Genomic DNA, 9,600 nt, shown 5'->3' with positions numbered 1-9,600 from the left:
CGGCGGGGGCTGCGAGGGCCTGTCAGGCAGGAGTCAGCCCGCGGGCTGCACGAGGCTTCGGAGACTGAGCTGCCTGCCGCACTCGGCGCTGCCCGCCCACTGATTGGCCAAGGCTGCTGTTTCCATGGTGATCCCCAGCAAAGCCCAGGGCCCCCCTCGCCAGCCCCCCCACAGGCCCTATTCAGTGGCGGGAGCAGCGACAGGCAGGTTAATAAAACAGGAGCCGTGTGAGGAGCCGGGCTGTGGGCCGAGGTCCCAGCGTGGTGGCCTGCCCAGAGGAGGGAGGGAAGGGTGGGGGTGGGGAGCGAGGCGCTGGCCTGCTGCCCAGCCAGCACCCTCCCAACTCCAGCCGACGGAGGCAACTCTACCCGTGGCAGATTCTGGGGCTGCTCTGGCAGTGGCTGGGGGGTTGGCCCCTGGAGTGCACCATCCTGCAGCGGCCTCTGGGGGCGGTGTCCCTGACACCATTGGGACACCTGCACCCCATAAGCAGAATGGGAGGAATCCTGGGGCTGGGGATAGGAAAGGGGAGAGATGGGGGTGGGGTGAAGGAGAGCAATGACAGTGAAAGATTGGAATGGGAATCAGGAAAGAGATCGGGTGAGATGGGGATGAGGCGGGAGGCAGCGGGTTCTGGAAGGGAGAAGAAGATGAACTAGAGAATAGGAAGGGGTTGGAGTGAGACTGTGAAGTGGGGGGCTAAGAGGGGGAGTGAAGAAGGAAGAAGGTGGATGGAGTTGGGGATGGAGTATGCCAGATCCCAGGGACAGAGATGAGGCAGGATGGGGACAGAGGGGAGCTGGTGGAGGGTGCAGGTGGGGTGAAAGACTGGGATGGGAGCTGACAATGACGTGACCAAGAACGGAGTGTGAAGGGTGAGGTAAGGAGGGTGTGGGGACAAGCACAGCCTTTGGCTCGGTCACTGCTTATGTCCCACACAGAGCCTACCCAGAGTGGGTAAGCAGGGAGTAGAGGCTTGATACATAGCTGATGCCCACAACTTGTGTGTGCTTGGGGTGGGGACTGGTGGGCTGTGGGTGCTGGGAGTCACTGCAATCAGTGACCTGGTACCGGTGCTACTCTTAGCTGCTAATACCAACACTGACTGCTTCTCATTTGCTACTTTGGATAATTCTTTGAGGCAGGTATGATTACCATTTGACACAGGTTCAGAGAGGTAGAGTGACTTGCCCAAGGTCACACAGCTCTGCTTGCTGCCTCAGATATGGTGACGACCTGGTCAACTTCTGTGTCCAGACATGGGCATTTCTGGCCAGAGATTCAAACCATACAGATGGGTAGCAGGGGAGGACAAGGAGCTTTCTGTCAGAGGGGCTCAAGGATGGAGTCTGGCTGTGATGCCGTGTTGTGTGTCAGGCTCTCCTTGGTTGTCATCCCTGACTCAGGCACTCACTGGGTCCCTGAGTCAGCTGTCCAAGCTGGTGGAGATGCTGGGTTTGCTGCTGCTTGGGGCATCACTGGCGTCACAGCTCCGTCCCCCGTCAGACACACAGACCCTACAGCAGTCCTTGCAGTGTCTACCCCTGAGGTCACACAATGTGAGACAAGGGGGGAGCCCAGAGCTGGTACCTAAGGTCTGGCATGAAAATGACTCCGCCATCTGTGGTGTGGCCTTTAGTACATGACTTAACTTCCCCCAAGCCTCAGTGTTCCCATCTGTAAAATGGAAAAAGCAATGCCACCTAGGGTGATGATGGAGATTAGAAGGAGGTGATGTCTTTGAGCTGACTGATGCTGATTGAGTTATCCAACAATGCTGTGCCCAGTGCCTGGGGCCAGGGTGCTTCCTGAGGCCCTTCTGTTTCTCCTGGGAAATGTGTGACCCCTTCCTCCAGGGCCCAGAGGGGAGGCACAGCCTCTCTAGTGTCTGCATGTCACCACTGACAGAGGACTCAGTGTGACAGGTGGAAACTGATTTTGCATAGACCTAGAAAAACACGTGGAATGGGAAAGCCACATGTGGCCAGGACACTTTTTTTGCCTCTTCAGAAGGAAGAGATGTATTGAGGCTAAAGGCATGAGAAGGGACTCTGCCTCTTGTATCTCCCCCTACTCGATAGCCAAGGGAGGGAAGGCCACTGAGAGAGGCCAGGACTCGGGATAAGAGCATAGAGCCTTCCAGACCCCTGCTGACCAGCTGCTGCCCCTCCAGCCTGCTTGTGGCCAGTAGGACTCTGGGAGCCACGGCCAGGCCAGCAGCTAGGAGCCCAGACCTGGGAGGGCAGAGGCGGCTGCAGCAGCCTGAGCACTCGATAAGCCATTAATTCTTAATAAACGACAGGCTGTGCATTATTTAACAATAATGATACTTTCTGTTCCATTATAGATTAAAACACCGGCCTCTTCTTATTAATCCTGCATTTCAAAAGCTTGTAAATCCTGTGCAGCCGGAGGAGATAAAAGCCGGCTCATCCCCATCCCGGGGCTGACACGCTTGCACTGACACAGAGTGGCTCAGCGGCCAGGCCTGTGTGCGCACACGCGTGTGCCCAAGGCCCACCCAGCCGCCACCAGCCACCAGCCAGCGTCACAGCCAGGAGAGAGGAGCTCAGCAGCAGGTGGGGGCCGGCCTCCACTCTCTTGCCTTCTCTCTCTGAATCTCCTTCGTCTCCCTTTTCTTGTGTCTCCCTCTCAGCATTTTTCTCTGACTTTCCTCTATTTTGGTTTATTTTGCTTCTCCCTCTCTTTGTGTATTGCTCTGTTTTCTCTGTCTCCTCTTCTTCCTTTCTCTTCTCCCTGTTTCCTTCTCCTGCTCCCTCTCTCTCTCTCTCACGTATATCACCTGCCGCTCCCTCCTTTACCTTCACACCATTTAGCTGAACAGATCCACAACATGCACAGACTCTATCCCATATGGTCTTTGCTTTTCTCAGGGGTCCTTGGAGGGGCGGGGTGGGGGAAGGGGAATGGAACTCAGAGAAGGAAAAGGAGGAGCACAGAAAAAAAGCATGGAGCAGAAAACCTCAAGACACTCCCCCACCCCCCGCAAACTTCCAACACAGATGGACAGGTTCTGATCCTGAGCCCTCTTGACACACCCTGAGAGCTGCACAGGGGACATCTAGTGCTGTCCTGAGGGATGCTCGTTGCCCCTCTGTATTACCTGCAGGCTCTGTTTAGGCTCCCCTTAGGGACAGGGGACTCATTTCCTTGGGAGGCAGCCTCTTTTATTGCTGCAAAGCTCCAATTACTCAAGGGGGCCTTCAAGAGGAGCCCATTTCACTCTCAATCTCCCTCTGGCAAGCGACAAGCCTTCAGGAATCTGAAGCCTGCCATTCCAGCGCTCAGACACCCCCAGTCTCACTAGCTGAATGTTCCTCCAGTCCTCATGTATCAGCAGGCTGAGTTCATCTTGCTTCTTCTTCTCTGTCAGAGAACTATTACAGGTGGCCCCAAAGGGGCTCCTGGGTGGCTCAGTTAGGCTTCTGACTTTGACTCAGGTCATGATCTCACAGTTCTAGTCTTAAGTTGGAGCCCTGCATTGGGCTCTCTGCTGTCAGGGCAGAGCCTGCTTCAGATCTTCTGTCTCCCCCTCTTTGCCCCTCCCCCCCCATATCTCAAAAATAAGGGGGGAAAAAAAGGTTTCCCCAAAGCTGGCCACTGCCCTTTTGTGCTGTAACCAAAACAGAGGTCAGTTAGATTCTCCTCCCACTACTGAGGGCATGGGAAGAAAACTCACTCTGATCTTGAATGTCTCTCCAAGGTCATTGTAAAAAAAGAGGATCTGTCATCATTTACTTAATTTTACTACACACTAGGGTATGTTGTTTATATCCCTTATCTCGTTCAATCCTGTGAGGTCCATTCTAATATTATGCCCATTTTGCAGATTAAGAGACAGACTTGGAGGTATTAAGTTAACTTGGCCATGATCACACAGCTAAGAAGTGATGCCAGAATTTGAGCCAAATACTGTCTGACTCTGAGGTGTTTAAAGTCAGCCCTAGAGGGTTAACTTAAGATGTACTCCCCAGATATTTGGAATTAAAAGTGTCTTCTTCTCTCACTGGGCCCCCAAAGTCAGAGGGACTGGTGTCCCCGAACCTAAACTTTCTCTCCAGGATTGGACTAAGTGTCCCACCGTGGGCTTTCCAGGTACAGGCAGAGATCGAGTGGAGGATTCCTGGAGGCTCTGTTTGTTTGTGCTGGACATTTCTTCAGGTCAAGGTAGAAGAGATAGTCCCTAACACTTACTGACAGCTCCCTTGTGTGCCAGGTTGTAACATCTCCTAAATCATCACTACAATGCGGTGCAGAGGGTGTTAGTCCCATTTCAGAGAGTGGCAAACTGAGGTTCAGAGCTGTTAAGTCAATGGTATTCATCCTAACCCCTTGTTTAGGAATCTTGGAGCTTGACTGTGATGCCCCTTCCTTCCTCCCTTCTTTCCTTCCTTCCTTTCTCTTGCTCTCTTTATTGCTTTGTTATTTTAAGTGATCTTCATAGAGAGCCTAACTTAGGGCTCCAACTCACAACCCCAACATCAAGAGTCACATGCTCTACGATTGAACCAGCCAGGTGCCCCAGACTGTGATGTCAGTTTACAGTAGCATCATTACCCTCTATGGTGTGTACCAGAGGGTAAACGAAAGAGAAACGAGGGTCGGCTTTAGGAAATACCCAGTTAGAGAGGGGAGGTGAGAAGCTTTCCTCCTTTTTTGAAATGCATGAAATGGGAAATTTAACTTGATCCCTTGTGGTTTCTGGGCCAACCTCTGAGTGAAGTCGGGTAGCTTCTGCAAAGGAAAATTTTATCCATTTTCTGGTTTTTATGGGGCTTCCTCAATGAGCAAAACCTCTCCTGTTGGTGCTTAGAGAGGATTTCTCTGCGTGGCCCACAGTGACGCCGTGTAATCTCCCAAAAAATATGGTACTAATATTCGCTGGGTTAGGGTTAGTTATTTTTATGTCTTTGTCATTTTGTTTCTCGGCAGCTCTTTCTGCCGCCTGGAAAGGACGCGGCGGACACTTTATTTCCAGAGTCATATTTTTTAATTTGATCAAAGCAAATTTCACCCTTTCTCTGTATAAATTATTTAACTCATTTCTTTTAGGTTAAATGTCTCAATAGGAAGATAGAAAGTCTTTCCATCACATTTTCTTCCAGGATTTTAATCAGCTCCTCCAGATTGTATGAACTTCTTTCTCATCCTCCATCCTTCTCTGTCTTCAGTCTCTCTCCCTTCCTCTCTCTCTCTCCCCAACGGATTCTCTCCATCCTCTGCCCCCAGCTCCTCCTAGGCCCCTGGCCCCATCCCAGCTTCCGTTTTCTATGAATCTGGGTGGGAGAAATGAGGGGAGCTTGAACATACAGGGCCCCACAGCACAGTGAGCCCTCTCCTCCCTCTCCATTGGACAGATTATCAAAGGCACCTTTCCTCTGGGCCAACATGGCCCACCAGGTCCCCACGTGGCCAGCAGAGTGAGGGCTGAGAATCAGGCCTGGTGGGGGTGGGGGGGTGGGGGGTGCCCAGCCAGGTCTCTGTGCACAAATTCAGTTGCTACTCCCCCATTCTCCCCCAAGGGTTGTAGTTTCTGAATTTAAATGCGAGAGCCTCTCCCCAAATTCCAACTCGGTTTCCTAATGACTCAATCAACTGCCCCTTATCACCAGGCGGTTTCCTTAGTGTCTTATTTCATTAAGGTCTGGTTCCCTCAGCCCCAAGGCTGTCCCTGCAGCTCCAACCCCCTTAGGCCTGATGCCTCACTATGATAACAGTGCTGGGCTGGGGGCAGGGGGCTGCCTTAGAGGTCTGGGGACTGAGAAAGGTGCTGCGGAGGAGGGAGGGGCTTGGCTCTGCCATGCCCCCGCCTCTCCAAGCAGCCCCCTCTCTGGCCCCAGGCCCTGTCATGAGCAGCAGAAACCAGCAGAGCAAGCTTATTACCACACACACACACACACACACACACCTGCCCTGAGCAAACTCTTCCTTCCCTCACATCACATTGTTTCAGCCAAGATCAAATCTCCGGTGGGAATTCCCTTTTCTCTTACTCTTAAAATATACAGTAATTAACAAACGAATGCTATTAACTGCGACAGTGAGGAAATTACAACAAAATCACTGCAGAGTCCACAAGCAGTCGGTTTGGTGGTAGGCCTCAGCTCAGTCTGGAAGGGGGGAGCCCAGTCTGGCCCAGGTGTCAGCATCTCAGCCACAGTGGGGCCCCTTCAGGCTGGGAACTGTCTGCAAGGGCTCTGAGTCCTCATCAGGTCAAACCAGGGCTCGGGCACAGCTGCTGTGTTTCCGGTGCAGGAAGAGTCAGGATCCCGGCCATTCTTCCAGGCCCGGAGGTTTGCTCTTTTATGGGATCCTTAAATAATAGACTTGTGGCCTGACGCTGACCTGGGCATGTCTGAGAGGACGTGGCCCCTGCTCCGGAACAGGCCCAGCAACTTCCCTTCAAGGTCAGAGTAGGTTCTGAAAGGCCTCCAGAGGACATGGCTTGAAAGAGAAGCCGGGGAAGGGTCTGGCCAACCACTGAGGGCTCCTTCTCTGGCCCTGCAGAAGCATCTCCAGGGTCCCCCGTCCATCCTTCTGCACTACTCCCCACAGTCAGGCTGGGCCTCTCAACGGGGGAGATCTTGCTCAGGGACCACCAGAGACCCCAGGAGGGAGTGCGCATGTCCTTGCCTCACTGCCTGGAAATCTGTTTACAGTCTGACGTGAGTCCTTCATACTGCCGTGTTGTGTCATTCCTTCCAGGGAGTTCTCAGCAAGCGTGGTCCATGGATTCCAGGGCCCCTTCCCACCCTTGCTTCCTATCGTGGGTCTTACAGTCTCGGTATCCAATCTCTGTTATCCTCTGAATCTCCTTCCTCCATCAGACGGCCATGGTGACCAGGAAGGGCAACCCTGTTCTCACCCTTCCTCCTCACATTTTGTCTTCCCTTGTTTATTGACAATGTCTGCTTGGAACTTCTAGAAATTCTGTTCGGTAACAGAGGTTGTATTATTGTCCCCATTTTACAGATGAGGAAACCAAGGCTCAGAGAGATTAAGTGACTTGTGTGAGGGCACATGGCTGTGGCGATGCAGCATCAGGACTGGAAAAGCACTCTATCTTCCTTGACTCCTCTTGCTTCACAAGGGAATGAACAGTCCAGGTGAGAGGACACAAAAGCAACTTGCCTTTCTCTCTGACCAGGCTGATCTTGGTGAGGTGAGCAAAAATGGTAATACCTCATCTCATTTCTCCCCTTCCAGTAGCCCTAGGAATTAGGAGCTATCATCACATAGACTCTACAGATGGGAAAGCGGAGGCTTGGAGACGTGGAGGGCTCTGCCTGAGGTCACAGGGCTGGTGATCACAAAGCCAGAACTTAAAGGCCATCCTGACTCCAGAGCCCACCCCTGCCTTCAGCCACTTGCCTGAACAGTGAGACAGACTGACTTGAAGTCAGCGACAGCGAGTCCAGCCAGGGTGAGCGGTGAGTCCGAGAACCTCATTAGGAGTGAAGCTGCCACACATGTCAAAAACCCCTGGCTGCCCAGCCAGCTCCACTCCGGCTTCCAGCGCTCAGTGTAAACATCCTTACTAATTCACCAAACTCAATCACGTTACCATGATGGATTTTCCCATCATTACTCCTGAGTGAGTGACAACCTGCTCAGACATTTGCCTTCCCTGCTGCCTTTGGAGGGTTTCAGAAATCTGAAGGCTTTGCTCCCTAAGTTGATTTCAACTTGTCCTAAAGTCATTTTAATTGGTGAAGCATCAGAGGCAATTTGGGTAACTTTCTGAGAGCCCCTTTCCACCAGCACCGAGCTGGGGGAAGGGGGGGGGTCTCTCAAATGCCACCCTGGCCTGCGGTGGTGCTTTCCCCTCCTCTGATTGGTCAGGAGACTGCACTCCCCGCTTTATTTTCATGTTTCTTGCTGAGGTTCCTACCGCTGGTTCCGGAGGATAACAAGATTCATTTTCTCAATGGCTCTGACAGATAGGATTGTTATTGTTATTACACTCATATACCACCTTTCCTCCGAGGAGCTTAAGGCGCTTTACAAATTTGAAAATTATCTAATAATCTTCCAGCAACTCTGAGAGAGGGGGAGAGGCTGTAGCTAGAGGCACCGCAGTGCAGCCTGAGAACCCCCACACCCCTCGCTCTGAAGACCGGGTGGGGGGTGGGCAGGTGGCACTGTTGGGCTGGAGGTCTCGCTCCCCCCTTGTGAATAAGGAAGAGGAGGATGTCTGGGTGGGAAGAGGGAGGGAGAGGAAGGAGGAGAGGGAGAGGGAGGGAGACAGGCCCAGCTCCAAATGACAAAATCCAATGGGAGGGAGCCCAGGCAAGGAGAGTTTTCTTTAAAGACACAAGAAATGAGAGGAAGCAGGAGGCTCCCAGGGGCTTGCGGGTAAGAACTGAAATTCAAAATGTAAATCTACTAAAGCAGCAAGTAGGCTGGTTGCAAAGGACCCGGCTCAGGCATGAGAACCGGGGCAGAAATATCAAGAGGACCCGAATTGAGAATTTAGGTGGCTGCCTTTAGGTGGGTGTAGAAAGCCTCCCGTGGACTTTTTTTTTTTTTAACCTGCAAGCTGAGAGGTGTGGCATTAGGTCTCTCCCAGCCTGACATCCTATGATTCTGTCTTTCTTTAAATTTCCTCTTGCCAGAGGTGGCCACAGTAATTGCAGCACCTTTACTAAGCATGAAGGGAAAGCTACTATCAAAATGACGGAGGGCTCAACTGTATTGCCATTATTTTCTTGAGAAGAAGGCATGCAGACCCCACCCTGTTTGAGGCTGTCCTTGTGGGATTAGGGATTTGTGATAGTTCTCGGCTATAGCCTTTTGGAGACCAAGTATACTGTTGTGCTTAAGAGCTGAGCTCAGGGGCGCCTGGGTGGTTCAGGGACATGATCTCATGATGCATGAGTTTGAGCCCCGCATCGGGCGGGCTCTGTGCTGACAGCTCAGAGCCTGGAGCCTGCTTCAGATTCTGTGTCTCCCTCTCTCTCTGCCCCTCCACTCTGTCTCTCTCAAAATTAATAAACATTAAAAAATTAAAGAATAAAAGAGCTGAGCTCTGAGATATAACAGTGCAGTGACCTTGGGCTTATGACATAACCACTCTGAGACTTTTTCCTCGTCTGTTCAAGGATAATCGTAGTGCCTGTCTTCTATGGATGCTTGAGGATGACCTGAGAGGCTGTATGTAACATGCGTGCCACCGTCAGCCATGAAGATAGTGAAGATGAAGAGGGGCAATGATGCTGACGATAGCTATGATGCTGTGATTTGTAATAATATACATTTGCTCTTCATCCATTTCTGGCACAAAGTTCCTAAAACTCTTAGAATTTCTTTTTTTTTCTTCAATTTTTTTATTTTTAAGTAATCTCTACACCCAACGTGAGACTCAAACTCATAACCCCAAGACCAGGAGTCACATGTTCTACTGATTGAGCCAGCCTGGAGTCCCTAACCCTTGGAATTTCCCAAGTGGTGGATGCCACAAAGGTGTTGTTTGTTATGTTAATGAAGCGACTTTTGGAAAGTCCCCTCTTCACCAAAACTCAGGGGTTGGTTGCCAGGGGAACCAATCCAATGATAGGAGGACTGAAACGTTCAGTCTTC

At 51.6% G+C, this 9,600-nt stretch overlaps 1 long non-coding RNA gene across 1 annotated transcript; it reads left to right on the top strand.

Annotated features, from left to right (window-relative positions):
- Positions 1-2,353: 2,353 nt before the first annotated feature.
- Positions 2,354-9,327, top strand: LOC115293901. The gene is made up of 4 exons (XR_003909666.1): positions 2,354-2,579; positions 6,994-7,127; positions 7,228-7,451; positions 9,123-9,327. It is a non-coding gene; the product is annotated as an uncharacterized LOC115293901 (long non-coding RNA).
- The last annotated feature ends 273 nt before the right edge of the window (positions 9,328-9,600 follow it).

The sequence above is a fragment of the Suricata suricatta genome, chromosome 6, assembly GCF_006229205.1.
Source record: "Suricata suricatta isolate VVHF042 chromosome 6, meerkat_22Aug2017_6uvM2_HiC, whole genome shotgun sequence".
In the NCBI taxonomy this organism is placed as follows: domain Eukaryota; kingdom Metazoa; phylum Chordata; class Mammalia; order Carnivora; family Herpestidae; genus Suricata; species Suricata suricatta.
This window is presented reverse-complemented; position numbering and strand designations above follow the sequence as displayed.